Genomic DNA, 21983 nt, shown 5'->3' with positions numbered 1-21983 from the left:
TTTAGGATTTAATTTTTAATTTTTAATTTTTTTAGAGTGTGTGAGGAAAACTTTAATTTTAGTTTTTATTTATTTTGGACTTTGGACTTTAAACACTTGGACATTATTTTATTTTTTTTACCCTACGGAAGGGTATTTTAAATAAAAAAAATATATTAAAATTGTGTGCAGAGAAGGACGGTGATTACAATATCACCTCGGCCCCTCGGGTTCGCACACGGCATAGGAGTCGTGGCCCGAGTCGACGACAACGGTTCATCCCCCGTCTGGTACGGGAGGTAAGTCCATCGAAACACTCGTGAATCCCCTGCAAGCGAGTTACTGTACTCCTTAAGGTGCTAATTGTTTGAGGACAAATTTGGACTGTTTTTTATTTTCCTAGTAAAGGGAAAGGCCTGGCCTAAACAAGATAAGGGTTCGGATTTCACCACCGCTCCCTTCTTGCCCGCTTTAGGAGAACAAAACCTAACGCGAACCCAAGCTTTAAAATCTGATTAGAAAGAGACCTATAGGGTATCGAGCTTGTTAGGAAAAAATTTCGAAGAATATTGGTCACTTTTTAAGCAATTCCAAAGTTCATGATGATTTCTGTGAGTTGAATGCGTGACTGCGCCGCCTTATACCGGTGAAGCCTTGGGTATCAAAGCTCCTCTGAGCTTCCCTCGCATCTATTCAACTTACTTTAACTCGGATTAATCCAGAGGGGTTGCTCAAACTGTAACGAATTCCCCTTCGAGAGATAGAAGCTAGTCTAGAAACAATCTAAGTGAACCATCATGCTTGTTGTTTGCTAGAAATCTCTAGGTTTGCTTTGGTGGAGTCGAGTCGGCCTTGTGTTGTGATTGTATAGAATCCCTGTGTAGTTTATATTTCTTCGATGACGAATCCTTTTGAGGAGATGCCACCTGCGATGACGTTGCGAGAATATATGTCTAGAAATTCTCGTTATCAAGAGACGTCTTCGGAAATGACTCTTGGTGAATATATGCCTGGGAAACGATATACGGATACTCCAACTTTTATTGAGGAATCACCTCTAACGATCTATGGGAAGTATTATAAACATAGACCATATAGTTGGGAACAAAGCTTGAGAATTCGTGAATATCAATTATATTGTGATGATGATGATGAAGAGGATAGAGTTGATGGAGAAATTGGAACTGTAAATGGCAAATCCGATAATGGTTTCGAGGAACCAGTTTATCTTGAGAGTACTGTTTTCGAGTCGAACGATTTAGAAGCAGTAGTCTTAGATGAACTCGTAGAGATTAGTGAGGATGAACCTGACTTAGAAGAATCAATTGCCCATTTTCAGGAATCTGATAACCCAGAAATTAGGGAGATTGTGAGCAGTCTATCTAGAGACGCCGAAAACTCTAAGTTTGGGGGTGATTATCGTTCTCAGTGTGCTTTAACTCTTAAAAAGGTCCCTCACTTGGGACTTGACATCAATGCCTCGACCATTCTAAAAAATTATCTTCATACACGTTTTCCTGAATCTAATGGTGTCCATAAGGAAGTTCAGTCGTTAGAAACCCATCCTCTGGTTGATGTGGTTTACCCAGGCTATGATTCCAAGATCGATTTTGTTTTCCCACCAAAAACTTTTCTACCAAATGTGGGAACATATAAATTTCAGATGTGTCAATTATTTTTTGAGACTAAACCTAATTACTTCAGGAGATTAGGGTAGGCACATCTGTTTAAGGAAGACCACCACTCTCTTTGTGGTCAGTTATATAAGTCAAATCTGATTGACTTTAATGATCCCCAGTTATTCAGGTTATTATTATTTTTAAGTAAGTTTTTCCAAACTTTTAAACCTGAACTGTTGGATCTTAGCTTTAAGGAAGACTATCACTCTCTGGCTTGTGGCAGTCTCCTTTTGTCAGCTCTTTTTGGTTTTAAAGACCCGCAGTTATTCCGATTACTGTTATACGGTTCGAGTTGACTAAACTTTTTCTAAGTCTGGCTGAAGACTTTAAACTTATCACTTCTTGGGAGGTAATCCAATCTCACGCAACCCGGTAATATCCTTCCTTAACTCTTTTTCTTCAAATGGTAACAGTTTCTCCTTGTTCATGTTTTTAATTTTATCTTTAGAACATTGAGGACAATGTTAGATTTAAGTTTGGGGGCATTGGGAGAAACTTTTTAGTTGCAATAAATAAACTCCAGAGCCTAGAAATTTACGCATATTAAGGATAGCACTAACCAATCTAAGTGGATGGAAGCATTTTGATTATAGGAGTTGAGGAACCAATCTGGCTAGATGGAAACATCTATAGAGTCTATTCATAAAAGCACAGAGCTCAGGTGTTAGAAATAACATGATAGTTTCGCCATATCTTGTTTGAGTCCTTTTCACTTTCTATTTTTACTTTTCTTTTTCAAGTGATTCGGTAGGGCACACGATTCAAGTTGTTACCTTTGCTAGGGTGAATTACAGTGACTGAGTACCTTTTTATTAAAAAAAAAAATTTAGACCAGACCAGAAGACCAATCGGAATAAACACTAACACGTGGATAGCAATATATGTGTGTTTTCCCTGTCTCCGTCGCCTAAACAAGCGTGGAATGCAGGATCCACGGGAATTACCATGTAATCTGCTGACAAGAAACATGTGCTTGGGTCCACAAGGTCCAATCATGTAGTTAGTTCTTAAGTAAATGTGTGTTTAATAAAGTCGACCACTGGTACCCTTGTATATGCTAGTGTGTTAATATTATTCAGACCGGTATCTCAGTCATTTAGGTTAGGTTCACCTTGGCAGAGGCCTTCAGACAGATATGGGAAACACCGTTCACTTTTCAACCATCTACATTTGTCTTTTTCCATCTTCTTAATCTTTTCATGTGATTAGTCTGACTCAGAGTATGATGTCCATCGTGAAACTATCTTAGTAGAGCTCTGTCACTTTTATGAATTTTAGTATACTTGGGTGCAAACTCGTATACATCAATTGGAATTTCGCGTCAGGGTACTTCCTCCTGTGATTAATAAGTATGCAAACCAAGGAGGTTCTTTAGTGCTTTTATAAGATTTTGCATAGATAGTTAGGGTCTGGAGTAATGATTTTGTGGGTATATCTCTGGTAAGCCCTTCCGAGACTATAACTCGGCCGCTAGGGCCACCTAGGGGTTTAAAGGCTTATTGCATACGCTAAATGCAATCGACGATGCCTGCGAAAGTGAGTTAGGATTTTATTTTGGAGTTTTAATTTGCTCGGGATTAGCAAATAATAAGTTTGGGAGTATTTGATAGACGCATTTATGTGTCTAATATAGCTCATTTGTATATACTGTTAGTTCCCATTTTTGTACTTATTATGGTGTTTTATTTATTTATAGGTGTTTTTGGAAAAATAAAGTTTTGTGGAGAAACTGACTAAAAATGCGGCGTTCGGAGCACCGTTGAAATGTATCGGAAGTACCCCGAAAAAGTGTGGAAAATACCCCAGAAAAATCGCTAAAGGCACCACAAGAAAAATTGATAAAGGCACCCATCATTTGGATAAGAGCACCCTTGGACACCCCTAGCTGCTAAAGGCGCCCAACATTTGGATTAGGGGGACCCTTCTTCATCGTTTGAAAAAATGAAATTGGCGGGAAACTTTTGTTATCAGAAGAACAAATTTAGGGTTGGAATTTTGATCGTGTTATAAGGTGATTCAATGGCCGAAACTCTTTGGGTTTGTTTGTTTGGACCAAACAGGTATGGTATGGTCGATGGTTTCGATTCGAATGAGCTGGATACGAATATTTCACCAAGTTTGGAGAAAACAGAGCAAGTCGTGTGCGGGAGATATTTTCTACGATATTTTTGGGATTACATGAGTCTACAACGTGTTTGACTCATTCTGGGACTTGTTTATCACGAGTTTTGCGTGAGTTGAGCAACAACAAACGCGTGCAAGGGAAGAAAATAAAAAGAAAATATTCACAGAATATTTTTCTTTACTGCCGAATAAAAGAATTTTGAGGAGTGATTACGAAGATTTTTTGAAGTGCTACGAGTATAAATAGAGTTGCCTGAGAGCAGAGAAGAGTATCGAGAGGCTGGGGAAGAAGAACTGAGCGCAGAGAAAACTTCTCTGCTGCTGCAGAGAAGAAGAAGAAGAAGAAAAAGAAGAAGAAGACGCGTAAAAACCAGAGAGCTGTCGCAGAGAACTGTCGTTTATCAACAGTTCTTGCAACAGTTCGTTTGGCACGCTTATTCATATTCGCAACAGTTCATTTGGCACTCTTATTTGAATTCGCAACATATCTTGTAACGGTAACTTCTGTAACGCTGTTTAGTCGTTGCAGATTCATTATTATTAGTTTGTCTTCAATAAAAACACTATTTGAGCTATAATTATATTTTTTTAGTGTGTTTTCATGATGAGTAGCTGAACCCCAATACTGGGATGATTGAGGAAGCCATATTTCACGCATATAAAATTATATTTAATTCTTTTTATGACTTCTTGCATTTTTATTAATTGTTTTTATGATTTTTCTTAATTGGTTGTGATATCATAAGATGATGTATGTTTGGTCGTAGTGCTTTTGATGCGTCATGCTAGTATTATACAATTAATATTCTAAAAATCTACCTTGGCAAGAATGAGAGTCCTTAATATTTGAGCTAAAATTGTTTGGAAAAAATATATTAGTTATATGCATGATTATGGTGGAATCTTGAGTCCTAGTAACTCTTGATCCAGTGACAATTTTTGTACATATTTTTGTTTTAAAAATCTATTCAAGTCCGAGCAACGAAACCCCTATTTATCGCAATATTATTACTACAACACCAGCAGGAGTCGGTCTTTTTGTGACCAATATAAACCGATTATATACATGTAAAAAATTTGAATTTTCACCATTAGTAATCGGTTTATATATATGCATATGTGATGCGATTGTAGCTAGAAAAACATACAGGAAAAACAACATTTCTCAGGCATGAAGAATCGGATTATATTTACCTCACACATGAACCGATTTTCTGATGGACCTCAACAATCAGATTATGTGGACATATCGAGTAGACCGATTGTGAGCATGTGTTTTGGAAATTGAATTTTTGAGCATGCATAAACTTGTTTGATACACATAATTATAATTAAAACTTGAAATGCATTAAATTTAACACCATGATCATCAGATTTTTAATACAAACCTTAACATACGAAATCTAAAGCTTTAAAAACAAAAAACTTAAACAACTAAGTCTTAATAAACTAAAAACAACCAAGTCTTAAAAACTTAAACTTAAAATCTTATAAATCATGGAGCACCAAGAGCATTTTCAGCAGCAACATCATCATCAGAGCATTTTCAGCAGAAGCAACATCTTGTTCTTCATCCATGGCTTGAAATTGAGCCATTTCATCCCAAAAACCTTCCATAAATCCATGGAGATCCCTCTCAGCTGAAATCATGTTTCTCCTCATCCTAGTGAACCTCATGAAGCTTCTCAAGTGCAAGCTTGTAAATCAATGCGAGGGCTTGTTCAAGACGGGTCTCACTCCCATAAGAAAATTTGTAGTGGCTTTTTTCTGGCACTCTTTGTGGTTACCTAAAAATATCCTCCAAGGTGAGTTATCTAGTGTAATACTCTAGGTTTCCGAAGTCCATATCTACATAAAACCAAAAAAAAAAAACTAGTTAATAATCGGTACATAATTAAACATATGTAATCCGATTATAACTTCAATAACATACATGAGTGTCAAACATTAGTAATCGGTTTATGTGATACATACATAAAAACCGACGATGAAAAGGAATCTGAAGAGACAATCATAATCGGTAAATTAACAAGCACATAAAACCCGATTATGGGATCGCATTATTAAAAGAAAGAAATATACACATAATCGATTGATGTTAATTATCATATAAGCCGATTACTATGCATGCTTTTCATGGCGGAAACCAAAACCCAGAATCAGTTTATTCGATATGTCAACATAAACAGATTCTGGGGTAATCAAAGATTTAGATTTTCGAAAATCGAAGATTGAAACATGTAAACCAATGAAGAAATGCAAATCATAGAATGGGTTGATGGAGATTTACCTTTTTCTTGGTTGGATCGAAGATCGTCGGAGAAGAGGATGAAAAAAAAATTGATTAGGGTTTTGAGAATTTGGAAAGATTATGATAAAAATAGAAAGTTTTTTAGGTTTAGGTTTTTTTATGTTTTTGGATTTACTGAAAATGGAAAGATTATCATTTAAATGAGATTGTATTAGGAATTAATTTGAGAGTAAATTAGGATTTTTGAGAAATTTGGTAGCCTATAGCAATTAGTGGAGTGGGAAGGAAAATTTGATAGAGCCAAATTAAGTGGAGTAGACCACGATTTAGCCAGGATATTATGTATTGTTTTGATACATTTTAAAAAGTTAGTTTTCCATAAATTTAATTTGGCCACAAAATTTAAAAATGACTACTAAAATCAAAAAAGTACTTTTAATGAAAAAAACGTTATTTGCTTTATTCGAATGTATTTTTACAGGAGTATATTGGATCAAGATTTATATGGATAAAAATAAATATTAGTTTGCCTAAATCTAGTGGATTTATAATATTTCTTAAAAGAATCTGAAAGATTCTTAAAGATATATGAATTTGGATTAAAGTGGACTGCCAAAACGTAATGTAATTGAAAAAACAAGATCATTATATTTCCCTTAAAAAAAAACCATCAATAAGTGTTGGTGTTGGTGGTGGGAGATGGTTGGTGTATGTGGTGACGGTGGTGTTGGTGGTGGAAGTATTGGTGGTCGTTAGTGGTGGTGGTGGCGGTGGTGATTTTTGGTGGTCAGTGGTGGTTATTATTGGAGGTTGTGCTTGTTAGTGGTGGCGGTGGTGGTTGTTTGTGGTGGATGCTCGCGGTCAGTGGTGATTTTTGTTAGGGGTGGTAGTTGTTGGTGGTCGGTGATGGTGGATGGTGGTGGTGATGTTGGTTGATGGTGGTGGTGGAAAAACATAACATGCTGTGAAAAAAATTAAAACCAAAAAATAAATAATTTTCCCAAAAGAATCCATGGAACTTTTGTGATTTTGGTTGAAATTGATATGAGATAATAAAACACATATTTTGGCTGTAAATATCCATAAGAATCTATATATATCTTGGCCCTTAACTATCCTAAATTGTTTTAAATGAATTGAATACCTAATGTATTTGTGGAATCTAAATAAATCCTATTTGAATACTGTAGAATTTTATGATTACTTACATATCCTAATTGAATACATAGGGATTTTTAGGATCGTTAAATATTCATGTACTCCCTCCGTTTCTTTTTAATAGGCCAGTTTTGTTTTTAGCAAAATTTAAGGAAATTAAGAGAAATAATCATTGAAAGTGGTCCTCATGACACTTGTCAATAAAAGAAGTAAAGTGAAATGGTCCTCATGACACTTGTTAGCAAAAGAAGTAAAGTGAAGTGGTCCACATAACACTTGTCATCAAAAAAATTTAAGAGAAAAATGATCCCAAAAAATTAAAATAACATTTGACTTTCCCAATTAGAAAACTGGCCTATTTTTTGAAACATTTATTCATAGAAACTGACCTATTAAAAAGGAACGAAGGGAGTAAATCTTAATCGATTATACACCTGTTAAATTGTGATTCACGAATAAACAATTGACAATAATATCTACACTTGCGAAATTGGTTGGCCACACAGCTTCAGTCGTAAAGACACTAACTGCTCACAGTTGAATCATAGGAAAAAATAATCGAAGTTCAGTCGTAAAGACACTAACTGCTCACAGTTGAATCATAGAAAAAATAATCAAAGAACGGCTTATAAGATTCACATTCACTTAATCAAGATTCTAGTCTTCAACTATTGCTATCAAATCAACTGTTAAAGCACAACAAAATAATTGGATTTTAATGAAAAAAATAAATTAACAATTGGATTTTTCCAAGGTTGTTTTCAACAGAAAATTGTTCTTCTGCTTTCTTTGGAAAATATGCGTCTTTATCTCCCGAGGAAACCAATGGAGGAAAAGTAGTCCAACTTCTGCTTTATAATAAGATAGACAAATTCTTCTTTGAATCCCTGTTCTGGTAGCTTAATAATCTTTCTTACACGTAGTGATCCCAAAAATTGGCATGGAACTGTAATTAACGCACAATAGGAAAAAGGCTGGCAAAGATCTGAGGAAATTAATATTATAAGCAGGGATAAAAGAGACATTAATGTTGTATGCCCGTTACGGGAAGAACGGAATGAAAGAGCTCATTCCTGCACTGGACCAAGAGATGATCCAGAAACTAATTTTAGTTGATATAATCTAAAAAACACACCCAATGTATGTTAGCACAAGCCAGAAAGAGAGGACTGTGTTCGACAACTTGGAGGTTAAGGGTCTATAGTTAGTTATTGAGATTGCTATTCTCGGGGTATAAAAGCAAATTTACATCCATTCTAGACTATAAAGATGATTTTGGCCTAGCGCTGATTTCATATGTTCTTGGGCCGTTAGATGCCGCATGTTCAAAAATGTGTCTTTTAGACGAGGTGAAGCCTCATCCCAAGTTTTTGTTACGTGTTTAGAGTAAGTTGGCCCGAGAATGAAATTGCACCATGGTGGGGTATCACGCCAATGCGAGTCTGGCCGAGAGAGATTGCACCATTATGGTGGCATACACAAGGTGGCCGTCGGGCCAGAACTGTATAACGCACCGACATAGTGCGCATTACTGGAAAATATTGGTGCATACTTGAAAGTCGTTGTCGCAAAAACAACTGAAATTAGCTAATGGAAAACATGCAAAGTGCTCCCTGATTTCGAATTTAAAAATATCAATAAGTCATATAAAGGAAGGGGTAGTTGGTTGAAGTTGCATTGAGCGGAAATGTATCATTAAAGCTTCAAAGATCGCCATTAATCAAAAGTCGTGATGCATTACTTAAAAGTCGTTGTCGCAAAAACAGCTAAACTTGGCCTATATCAAACATACAAAGTATTCCTCCGTTTTGAATTTAAAAATATCAATAAGACATATATAGGAAGGGGTAGTTGTTTGAAGCTGCATTGAGTAGAGATGCACCATTTAAGGTTCATATATCGAAAACTAAAATGGTAATTCATTGACCCATGTAGGTCTCGAACGTGCGACACTTCGCGTTATTAGCACGACGCTCTAACCAACTGAGCTAAGCTAATGGGCCACTTTGATGCATCACAATGAAAATGAAGAAACATACCCCGTCATAACCGACAATGCAAGAGCTATCCACCTTGTGTTTTGATCCATATAGTTTTTCTTTATCGATCTAAAAACGAGATAAAAAAAAATTGTTCAGGCATACTATTCTTATGCGGCACATATGATCTCAAAATATTTGTTCCTAAAACATTACTGGATTGCGATTCTTCTTTTCCTTTCTATTTGGTTTAAATCACGTGTATACCTTCTTTTGATTGGCATGATTATTATTTTCCATCACAAACTAAGAAAAAAAAATATTACTCATTTCGTCCAAAATAAGAGTTGTAATCGATTTTGTCAAAATAATAAGGATATCCTATAAAAAGTCATGACTAACACTTGACTAGCCTATTCAATGTTGAGTTATTACCATAACTAAAATTAATTATTAAAAATTATGAAATGGATTGTAATATTATTTTAGGAAACTTAATGTTATACTCATGAGAATTTTAGATTTTGTCATAAATTTTTGATTTTTTCTAATGTATATAGCTATATTAACCAGTACCACTGATCAATTACTCCTTTTAAACCTGCAAATGTCTATATTTCTCGTCTCCCATCAGCAAGGAAAATGCAGGTACAATTTTAATCTCTCTGTTTTGATCCCACTGTTGATTGTCTTAAATCTATATCGGCATATAGATTTCTTTGGTTAGTTTGGAATATTGTATACGGAGAAGCGGGTTTCACATCTGTGATGACATTTATGATTTGGAATTAAGTTTATATTAAAAATGTTTTTATAATTATAAAAATAAGTGGTATATTTTTTTATAGTTTAAGGGAAAAATATGTCCATAAACAGAACGGACAGGTAAAAAGAGACATACAAAAATAAAAATTAGGACAGATAAAAATAGACAAAGGGAATACTAATTAAACGAAAAAAGAAAGAAAAAAAAAAGTAAAAATGCTAATAATTAATTGAACGACCCATGCAGGTTTTGAACCTGCCACCTTGATGCATCACACCAAGAATGGAGAAACGTATTCCGTCATATTCCCCGATGCATGAGTTATATATCTTGTGTAAGTAAGATTTTGATCCATATAATTCTTTTCTCGATCAAAATAAAATAAAATTGTTTAGGAATATTTTTTTGTTGTACTTATAATTTTAAGCCATTAGCTCCTAAAATATAAATGACTTTGTGAACGATACTTATACTCCTTATTTCCATTATCGGTGGTTTAAATTTTTTTTATATTAGTATAATTTTTATTTATCGATTAAAAATTATAAGAAAATAATTAGTGATTTTACATAGAAACAACGGAATAAAAATGTTATTAAATTTTAAAAAAAAAAATAATTAGTGATTTTAAATAAAAACAACGGAATAAAAATGATATTTATTGGCCCATGCAGGTCTCGAACCTGCGACTTTCGCGTTATTAGCACGACGCTCTAACCAACTGAGCGAATGGGCCACTTTGATACATCATAATTAAAATGAAGAAACATACTCTGTCATAACCGACAATGCAAGAGCTATCCACCTTGTGTAAGTGAGATTTTGATCCATGTAGTTTTTCTTTATCGTTCTACAGACGATATAAAATAAACTATTCATGCATACTATTCTTATGTGGTACCTATGATCTCAAGATATTTATTCCTAAAACATCACTGGATTGCTCTTCTTTTTTTCCTTTATATTTGGTATAAATCACGTGTATCCCTTCTTTTGATTGGAATGATTTTTTTATCATCACAAACTAAAAATAATAATTACTAATTTTAAAAACAAAAAATTAGTGGCTTGCGGGTAATTGTTCTGCAGCTGTAGTGGCCGACGAGCTGCTTTCTTCCATTTCTGGGGTCGTGAATTTGTGGCTTCCGGGTAATTAGCCTGCAGTTTTAGGGGAATATGCGGGTACCGCTCCTTTAACTCCTCTTTTGAAGCCGGGTGGAGGTCTTCGACCCATTAAAGTTGACACTATATGGAGGAGGTTGGTGTCCAAGCTTGATACTGTTTCTTTTGATAAAGAAATGGCATCCTATTTTGGTGATTTTCAATTTAGAGTTGGTATTCCATGCGGCAGTGTGAGTATTTTGCATGTTGTTTATAGTCTGATGGAGATGAAAGGTACCTCTTCTAACACGACCATGCTTTTGATAGACTTCTCTAATGCTTTCAACATGGTGGATAGGTATAATCTTATCCAAGAAGTTAGAATGCAGTGTCCGGATATCTCCATATTGGTGGAGTTTTTTTTTATGCAAAACCGGCGAGACTATATTAGGACAACTTCATTATATCTTCAACACGAGGTGTTCAACAGGGAGACCCATTTGGTCCCCTCCTTTTTGCTCTCATGCTTCATCCCCTGGCAAAGAAAATAACTTCAAAGTGTAAGTTGGACTAGCATGCATGGTACCTTGATGATATCATTATTATTGGGGACACATTTGAGGTGACCAAGCCTTTTAAGATTGTTCAGTCTGATGGTCCGATGAGGGGCTTGCATCTTAACATCACCAAGACGAAAGTTTTCTGGCCAACTGATGATGTTAAAAGCTTAGATGAAGGTATGTATCCTATTAACATTGGTAGACCTGTTGATGGTGTGAAACTCCTTGGTGGTCCTATAAGTCTGGATTTACAATTCTGTAGTGACATGGTTGTTTCTAAAGTTAACAAGATTATTCAACTAATGTCATCTATCAAAAAACTTAAGGATCCCCAATGTGAGTTGCTATTGCTATGTAATTGTGCTTGTTTTTCGAAGCTATATTTCACAATGCGTACTACCAGACCTTCGGCTCTTTTACAAGGTATGGGGTTCTTTGATAAACACCTAATTCTATTTCTGAGACACCTTGTGACTGGGGATGGAGAAGGTTTTGGCCCTTTGCAACAACGTATCTCTACTCTTCCTATTAAGGATGGTAGTTTAGGGATATACATCATGTATGAACACAAGCAAATATTGTTATCTCGCTTCTCAGAGTCAGACCAGTTCAGTACAAAATAAAATTCTCAACAACCTGTATCATGCGTGTGTTGAGAATGGTCATACTTACCGGAAAGCACTAAATGCCTTTTCTTAGGTTTGTGATCTACCTTCCTCCTTTAGTATTGAAGAAACCGCCCCCAATCCATGCATACCCTGGTTGTTGCTTACTTTGATGCTAGGAAGAACAAAATAACGAACCAATTTATCATGTGTGGGAGGGACTCGTTTTTGTGACAGTCAAACAAAATTAAACATGAAAAATATTACCTCTTGGCTATACCAATTAGTGGGCTTCATTAGTTTCTTGGGTCGAGACAGTTTAGAGCTGTGTTTTGTTATCGCATCGGTATTCCTTTTTCCCCAAAGGGTGGTTGTGCTCTTGTTGTAAGAGAGATATGGAAATTTTTGGCGATCATGCGATTCATTGTGCTAGTGAGGTTGGGCTCAAGTACCGTCATGATCTTGTTAGAGATGTTGTTGTTGATATGTGTTACAAGGCTGAGGTTCACGCTAGAAAAGAAGTGTCTTTGGGATTTTTATCCGGAGGCGACGCCTTGAAACCCGCTGATATCCTTGTTTATGGATGAGAGAATGGTCAATATGTGTGTCATGGACACATTTTTGTGTCTAAGTTGTCCTCAATTTTCTATATTATTGGTACTCGATTTTGTGCTTATTATGGTATTTTATGTGTTTGTAGGTATTTTTAGAAAAATAAAATTGTGTGGAAAAAGTTGCTCAAAAAGTGCTATTTGGACCCTGGAGGAGATTTGCTATTCGGATCCCTACTTTGGATAAGGGGCACCTCAATTACTAAGGAGCACCTAATTACTATCGTCACCCTAGAAGAAGGATAAGGGGCACCTCATCTCCTTCGTTTGAAAATGAAATTTGGCGGGAAAATTCATTTCTTCACTGGCAGAGTTTCAATCAATGATTTAAAGGAGTTCTGGGTAGACTAAAGGGCTGATATTTGTTGGGTAGTTGTGATATGTCCCAACAAAGCTATCACGAGTGATTTGATCGATTGAAATTGGCTGAATCGTCGTGTGGAATGAACACGTACACCATAGGAAATATTCACGGGATTAAAACGAGTTAGACATTTTATGCTCGTGTTTGATAGGGATTAGTGTAGAGATACATCAGGGAAGAAAATATCCGAAAGTTATTTTCTTTATACTGCCGAGTAATAGAGAATTAATTGGAGTTATGGAGGAGATTTCCTGTGCATGAGAGGCTAAATAAGGTGCTGAGGAGCATAGAGTCGACGACAGAGAGTTTGGGAGAAGTTTAGAGCATCAACATAGCGTAAAATCGAGTTGCGGGAAAACTATTTTCTGCTGCTGCTGTGAAGAACACGAAGAACATAAGACGCACACTGAACAATCATATTTGCTACAGTGACAGCGGCAGTTTCCATTTATCGTTCTTTGTAACAATAATTCTGTAACATTTGTAATCGTTACAAATACCCGGTTTTATTCATTTTCTCCCATTTTCATCATTTGTGAACACTTTGAGCAGTGAAATCAACTTTTGAGTGTGTTCCAACATGATGAGCGGCTAAAATTATCTGGTGACCAAGGCAACGGAGGAAACTATTTATTTATGTTTGATTGGTAATTTCTTTTTATAATTTCAATTTTTACTAATTTAATTTAATTCACTAAGATCATTATAATATTTTTTATAAGGTGAAAATGATTTTCTTAATTAGTTGTGAATCAATTTGATGTTTTATACTTAAAAATAATTCTTTGATAATTCATGCTTAGGGATTACAATTTAATATTTGGAAATCTTACAGATAACTAGTGAGTTAACGTGAAAAAGAGCTTAATAATAATTCTTGAAATATGTTTTTATCAACCAATCACTTAAATAAATAGTGGAATCCGAAGTCTTGGTATAGTTTTAAAATCTTGATATCACTTTCATTGAGTTTATCATATTTTTAATCTTAAAATTAAATCTAGAATCTGCTTTCACAGTCTCAACGAATCATTTACTACAACACAATTAAACTTCACATCAATTTTTGGCGCCGCCGACGCAGACTTGTCTTTAGGTAGAGTTTTTAGATTTTTATTTTATTTTTCACTTTGTTCTTTTTTACGTTTCTTTGGGTATTATTTTTGTGCTACAGGTTTGGAGTTTGGATCAAAAAGAAATTAAACCAAAGAATTTGGTTACCAAAAGACCTGGAGTCAAAGCTAAAAGCTAAAAGAGAAGGAAAAATGCAAAGAGTTTTTTTTTTTAGAATTTAGACTTTCTTTTTAGAAATTGTATTAGGATATATTTTATCGTAATTTTCTTTTTATTTTTGAACTTTATTTCTTTGGACTGGACATTTGGGACTTCTTTTTTTAAACTACGGAAGGGTAGTTTAATTATAACTATTTGCAGAGAAGGACAGTGATTACGATATCGCCTCGGCCCCTCGGGTTCGCACACTGACATTGGAATCGGTGGCCCGAGTCGATTACAGCGGTTCTGCGCCGATATGGTATGGGAGGTAAAAATTTTAATCACCCGCAAATCCCCTGTCAGCGGTTTTACTATATTCCTTCTTTTGCATATATGTTGAGGAATGGAAAACGACTGCTTTAATTTCCTAGTAAAGGGGAAGGACCGGCCATACAAGATAAGGGTTCAGATTTCATCACCGTTCTCTTATTGCTCCCTTAGGAAAATGATACTTAACGTGAACCTAAGCTTTAAAATTTGGAATAGAACGAGACCGATAGGGTAACGAGCTTAATAGGAAAATCGTTCGAAAAATATTGGTTACTCTTTAAGCATTCTTGAATTTCATGAAGGTTTATGTAAGTTGAATATGCCGCCTTGTAATGCCGGTGAGACCTTGAGTATCAAAGTTCCACTGAGCTTCCCTCGTCTCTATTCAACTAACTTTAACTTGGATTGATTCCAGAGAGGTTTGCTCAGATTATAACGAATTCCTTTTCGAAAGAATAGAAGTTGCTCTAGAAACAATCTAAGTGGAGCCATCATGCTTTTTGTTTGCTAGAAATCTTTAGGTTTTCTTTAGTGGAGTCGGCCTGTTGTGTGTTTGCTTAGAACCTCCCTTCCTTTAGGATTTTTATTTTTTATTTGTTTTGTTTTTTCTAGTGTATGCCCGAGTTCATTAGACAACGGGCTTAGAAAATAGACACTCTAGGTCGTTTGGTTAGTGAAAAACCTAGTAGTTCTTCTTGTGAAGACGGGGAGCTCGAAGACTCTTCTTTTGAGAGCCCTGTCTTTGGAAATTTCATCTTTGAAAACTTGACACTTAGTGAAGAAAGTACTCCTAGTTCTTTGGTAGTGCCAGAAATGACAACTTTGAAAGCTTTGTTAAACCCAACTAGGACCTCTCCTCCGTCATGTATCAAGTTAGCTGAAAATGAGGCAAATTATGAGCTGAAACCTGGGACCCTACAGATGCTCCCACTCTTTTTAGGGAAAGAAAATAAAAAACCCTATTTTCATATTAGGGAATTCGAAGAATTTTGTAGTACACTGAAAATTAAAAACCTAGATGATGACTCTTTGAAGCTCTGGTTATTTCCCTTTTCCCTGAAAGATAAAGCCAAATCTTGTCTATATAGTTTTCCTTCTGAGTCTATTGAAACGTATGAACAACTTATATATGCCTTTTTACAGAAGTTTTCCCCTAGGCCCTGAACTTCGTCTATTAGAACGCAGATCTGTACTTTTTCTCAACAAGAGGGAGAATCCTTATATATGTATTTAGAAAGGTTCAATGATTTGATAGCTCAATGTCCTCACCATGGTTTAGAAAAGGTTAGGATAGTTCGGATCCCCTACGAGGGTTTATATTATTCGACAACAACCATGGTCGAGTCTTTATGCACATGTGGGTTTGAGAATAAAGATGTTGATCAGGCGATGACACTTTTGAATGAAATCACCGAAAAGACTCAGCAATGGGAAAACAATAGGGAGTCCCAGAAAAGAATTCTTCTAAGTAGAGGAAAGGTTAATAGGGTAGAAGGATCTTATGAGTCCGATCCCGATATTGATGCTATAACAAAAAGGTTAGAACTCTTAGAATTGAGTCATACTAGTGGTGGCGTAGAGCCCAAGCCATTTTTGGAAGGGAAGACTATTGAAGAGCAAGCCCATGATCTTTATAATAACTCTAGATTTGATAACTGTCCAAAGTTTGACCCATATTCAGAAACATATAACCCTGGTTGGAGAAACCATCCAAACCTTTCTTGGTCTAAGGGCCAGAGTCAAGGTCAGTGTAGTAACTCTCAGGTTATACCCCCAGGTTTTGGCTATAATAAGAATCCTTTAGGGTCAGCACAAACTCAGAACCCTTAACCAAAATATGGGACCAAGCAATCCCGATTTTTATCAATCAAACTCTGTATCATAACTCTGTGGGTGCCACATACCCACATCAAATTCTAACCTAATCTTTTGTCAATAAAATGCATGCTTCAAAAAAACGGTTCTTTTTGGGCACCATCTTTTTTGGTGGGGAACCATTATGTGATAATAATATCTACCCTATAGTTGTAAGGAGTGTCCTAAAAATTGGAAATGACTTACCTACCCTTAACCTAATTTAATTTATAAATAACATAATAACCACACACATATATATATATAACAAAATCATTAACAAAACATCAAAAACAAAATCAAAACTATAGCAAACCCGATTTAAATTTATTTTTTCACAAACCCATCATTTTTAGAGGGCTCATCTTCTTCTCTTCTTCCCTCTTCACTCTTCCTTGTCGTCGTCGATTCAAATAAATTTCCACAAACCCATTACTTATGATTCGTTTTTGGTATTAACATAAATACCTAGATAAGGGATGACTTAGGTTTACTTCATAATGACCTCCGAAAATTTAGATGATGCTCCCCCATGAAAAAAGGATGGTGCCCAAAAAAACCTCGTTTAATTGGGGGCCATATATTTTAATTCGGGGCCTTGACATTTTATTTGCACCCCAAATTTATCAGGGATGCATTCTTCTGATTGTGAAAATATTGTTTACCCTTGACTAATTTTTTTTCTTTCAAATAACGAATCTAAACTAACGACCCTTCAAAGACAATAACGACTTTAAGGGTCGTCATGGTCTTATTCAATTCTATTACAACTCTTTAATGAATTTCTACCATTGATGACTCTCCGAAGATAACGACTTTTTTTTTAGAGAATAACGACTGTCAGTAACGACACCTCAAGAACAATAACGACTTTTTAGAGTTGTCATATACAAAATAAAAACAATAACGACTCTTTCAAAGGGTCGTCAGGGAATTGATTATGTATATGACGACTCTAAACTGTCGTACATTTTCGTCATTAATGAGTCGTCACTGCGACAGTCACGACTGTTTAGATTCGTCACTGAAACAGTAACGACTGTTTAGAATCGTCACTGAAACACTTCGATATCATGACAATTTTTCATACAAATTTGGGCCAAAACAAAATTGAAAAAAAAAAGTTAAAACTCTAATTAAGTAAGATTATCACTAATTAATTAAGATTATCACTAGTTAGTTATAAACATTTTAGCCATTTAGAATTCTTTTTATAAGGGGCAATCCAAATTAGGGTGACATTTTTTATCCTCTAATGGGAGGCCCCAATTAAAATCCATGGCCCCCGATTAAAGCAGTCAAAAAAACCGTTCAAAATAAATTGCTCAAAAAAGTGCCCCAGGCAACAGAAAAAACTCTAGGTAGCCCAGGGATGTAATTTTTTAAGTTTATTATGGCACCCCTTTCAGAAACCAATATTTCCCTTCTTTTTCCCATTGGATTTTTCAAAATTCAGCACTTTCCTATCAAAACCCTCCTCCTTTACCTCCTAAACCCCTTTCCCCAATATCCATCTTCTTAATAAAACCCTCCAAAGTCACTGGTATTACCAATGGCGATTTCTGTAATGCTTAAAGCTTTTACTCGTCGTGGTCAGCCTTCCATTTCCTTTTCTTCTTCTTATGAATATGTAAGTTCTCTACTCAAAAACCTTGTTTTATTAATGCTCTTAAAATCTATAACATGATTGTTACAATTTGGGGATTCAGTACTTTTGCTTTTAATTTCAGTTCTTAGGTAGGGATTCGCAAGTTGGTTACCTTAACATAGACATTACAGTAATTACTATACCCTTGTTTTGAGTTCTGAAGCATCAATTAGTTGGACAAAGTGTAGAAATTATCAGAATTGGGCATGATTTTTTGTGTTTTAGGGATTTATTGTCCAGTGGTTGAGTGCTCTTTCCAGTTCCTAGAACCAAGATATAGAGGGTATAAAGTTACAAAATACTCCTATGCTTGTGAGGCTTGCACGCTGCGGCTACGTTAATAGATGGTTCATGGAATCGATTCCCTTTCCTCTTTTGCGGCTACTGGAACAGCATTTCATTTTTCGTCTATGACTACACAAACAATCCATTTCTCTAACAGGCAGCTATACTGATTTGATAAGACTGCCCACTTGTAGCAACTATGTAATTACGGCTTTGGGTAGGGATTAGCTCTTGTCCGATACGGTTCTGTAAGTTCCCACTAAAGGGGCTTCTTGTTTTGGCGGGATGGTGAACGTATGGTGTGAGCTTGTTTTTGCTCATTCATTGAAGTAATGCGGATGATTTTGCTCATTCGTTGAAGGTAACGCAGTTTTTACGACTATGTCCTGAACTACGGACGCATTTCTAGTAATTAACGAGTACATGATCTAGCTTGCATTGACTGGTGTTCTGTTCGCCCTTCTACATGTGAGAATATAAATCGATTTTGTATCTCATTTTAATTCTATAATGTCAATGCATCTTCATAACTGCTTGTGAATTTTTGCTTTTGGTTTGATGTTCTGTATTCAGGTGCTTAGGAATGTTAACATCGCATGGGCTAGTTCGCTATTGAGCAAACCGTTCACAAGTTTGGGTAGTAGTAGAGCATACTGGTGATTATGATTCTTTCCCTTTGCCATGAATGTTACTGCAACTTTTTTTTTTAGTGAAATTGATTTTATATCTTTGTTTCTTCTTCAGCTCAAAACCATAATCACAGTGATCCAGTTGAGCAGGTTAGTTGTTTTTTCCCCCTTCTGGATTGTTTTGTCGTCAAGAATCATAAATTCTGATTTTATTTTTTTCTTGTTGTATTACGGTACTATGTAACAGAACCAAACCAAGAAACTTGCAGAGTCCACCGTAACAAAGGTAGTTTTCAAGTATGTTTGCCAGAATGACAAGTCTCAAGATGGCAGTAGGCCCTTAATAAGAAAGCTACTTGAGATTCCCACTGGGGATACGTTCTTCGAAATCAGATATGGAGACAAGGGGAGTTATTATAACTTGAACGACTTTTGTTACTCCTATCTTATGTGAGTTAAGGAGGCTGCAGAGTCAGCCATTGAAAAAAGAGTATCAGAGATTTGTTTTGTAGAAACTTCATTTCTCAAAGAACGTATAAGAAGTATAATGGATAGTGCAGCTGATGCTCTAAATTTAGACTGCATGATTCATCATATTTCGAAAACTGAAGCGTCTTTCCCCAGTGGCAATGACTCAAGCATCAATATCTATCTTGATAAATTATTTGAAATTCGTATTTGGGTATGTTAATATATGCTTTATCTGAGACAGTTTTTATGTGATGTTTAGATTTTCTACTCCTAACCTGTGCTTATTTCGCCTATCTTCCTAGGAAAAAATTACAAGCGGTGATAAGCACGTGCTGGAAATCATTGTGTCTGAGTTAAAGAGTAATGGATTTGACTTCATAAAAGATCCAGTGGCACTCCAGAAAATCGAGGGAGCAGTTGAAAGAGCAATGACGCGAATGACAAATGGGATCAAGCTTAATCTGCCTATTCTTGCTGGTGAACCTGATATCAGTACTGCTATAAGTGGGGGAAAATGTGCTGGTCTACCTATATTGAAAACTCTCACTTTGCCCCCAAATGCATTAACGGTACCCCGTCTACAGTAATCTTCTTTGGGGTTCTTGTTGTGGATACAAGAGATGGATCAGTCAGCTGGAAACAAAAAACGTATGACATACTTGTAAGCGTACTAACTCGTTACTACTGTTTCTGTTTTTTTTGTTATCGAGCTTGTAAGTATAACAGACTCTAATAGACCAGCATTGACGTTTGTAACTACGTTTTAACGGGAAACAATGTATGTGTGTATTTTGTTCTTTCTCTTTGTTTGGTTCAGATGAATTTGATTGAGAAACATGGCATCGAGTTTAGCAGGTGTAGTTAAAATAGCTCTGGTCACCATTCCCAGATTTGGAACCCTCAACTCTGTGAAGAAAGCAGCAAATTGTTAGATATCAATCTTTTCAGAGAATACAAAGGACACAACCCAGAATTATTCGTGAATTTTAACGTATGATGCTGAAACAGCTCTGGTCACTGACATGCATGATGCTGTCACTAAAAGTCTAAAAGACTATAAAACCAGAGCAAAACTCAACTGTTGATATGTGGAGAAGCAACTCTAGCTTTACACACTTATATGAGTGATTAACTTGGTTAGCTTCATATGGCTTGATGCATCATCAACAGTACTGGCCATTTCTTCAATGCCACCCACGAAACTGGCCCTTCCTGTATGTCCAACATCAAGTTCTGTAACGGAAGTGGTCCCGTCAGAAATTTAATCCCAGCTCATCAGGTCTTTGAAGAAGAAGTTGGAAGGAGAGCAGCCGTAGTTACAGTGATCGATGACCGAACACGCACAACACTATTCGTGCTCGCGACATGGCAACGACCAATCTTCTAACATCACGAAGATGGCCAACACAGTGAGTACGAACAAGAGATGGTAAATTCACCTTGGCTGCAGCTAGTATACGTGCTGTCCACCACCCATGGTGCCAAAACCATGTAATTTCATCACCAAACAGATTTTTTAGGAACATATAATAACTTCATTTCATTACCTTGAACCCTACTTCCAAGATGCTTCCATGGCCAGTCGGTGAGGGGATGCCTGGTTTGCTAGCCATTTGCCGCTGCGAGATTACTGCAACCTGATTTGACACAAAGGGACGTTCTGAGGTTTTCAGAAACTCAGGAAAAAAAGTACTATCAAAATTGGCCCATGCAGGTCTCGAACCTGCGACCTTCGCGTTATTAGCACGACGCTCTAACCAACTGAGCTAATTGGCCGTCTTGTTTATCAGGGATGGTTATATTTAGTTAATAGACGTGGCAGAGGCTTACAACTGTTCTTCTTAGCATGCAACATTCAAATATTAACGGTTGTTTTTTTCTTCTTCTCTCACTGAGCTTGATTAATACTCTGTCCGTTCCACTGTTGAGTGACTTATTTGATTTAAGATTTTATCCCACTAATAAGTGACCTACATCACTAAACAAGGAGATATTACTAAAATTGTCATTTTAGTTAATTATAAAAAAAATATAAGAAATATGCATAATTTGATAAACATTTTTATATTCGTTACGTAAGTGTTTTAAAATGTTTTTCAATGGTATCAAGTTTGCGAACATCCGTGGATTAGTTTGGGAGATAAATCATTTCTAAATTTCACTAGTTATTATCCATAAGGGTATAATTATAAAAAATATTTAAAAATACTCTTTTTCTTGCTTGCCTTAAAAATTGTGCAAACTTAAACTAGATCACTTAATAGTGGGACGGAAGGAGTACTTCACAAAAATGGCTGAACATATTTGGATTCAACATGACTACAAACCCTCTTCTTATCAAAGAGCCAGACTAACCACCTACATTAACAGATTT

General features: G+C 35.9%; 1 long non-coding RNA gene, 2 other non-coding genes and 1 pseudogene across 3 annotated transcripts; 1 reads left to right on the top strand and 3 right to left on the bottom strand.

Moving 5' to 3' along the window:
- Positions 1 to 10598: 10598 nt before the first annotated feature.
- Positions 10599 to 10672, bottom strand: TRNAI-AAU. The gene has a single exon. It is a non-coding gene; the product is annotated as a tRNA-Ile (tRNA).
- Positions 10673 to 15899: 5227 nt separating this feature from the next.
- LOC113284802 lies at positions 15900 to 15999 on the bottom strand (annotated as a pseudogene).
- A 3050-nt stretch (positions 16000 to 19049) lies between these two features.
- LOC113278535 lies at positions 19050 to 20157 on the top strand. Its single transcript, XR_003325557.1, has 4 exons — positions 19050 to 19165; positions 19254 to 19288; positions 19386 to 19820; positions 19912 to 20157. It is a non-coding gene; the product is annotated as an uncharacterized LOC113278535 (long non-coding RNA).
- A 1154-nt stretch (positions 20158 to 21311) lies between these two features.
- TRNAI-AAU lies at positions 21312 to 21385 on the bottom strand. The gene has a single exon. It is a non-coding gene; the product is annotated as a tRNA-Ile (tRNA).
- Positions 21386 to 21983: the final 598 nt, after the last annotated feature.

Source organism: Papaver somniferum, chromosome 5, assembly GCF_003573695.1.
Source record: "Papaver somniferum cultivar HN1 chromosome 5, ASM357369v1, whole genome shotgun sequence".
Taxonomy (NCBI): Eukaryota; Viridiplantae; Streptophyta; class Magnoliopsida; order Ranunculales; family Papaveraceae; genus Papaver; species Papaver somniferum.
The sequence above is the reverse complement of the archived record's forward strand: the minus strand, read 5'-3'. Positions and strand labels throughout refer to the sequence as shown.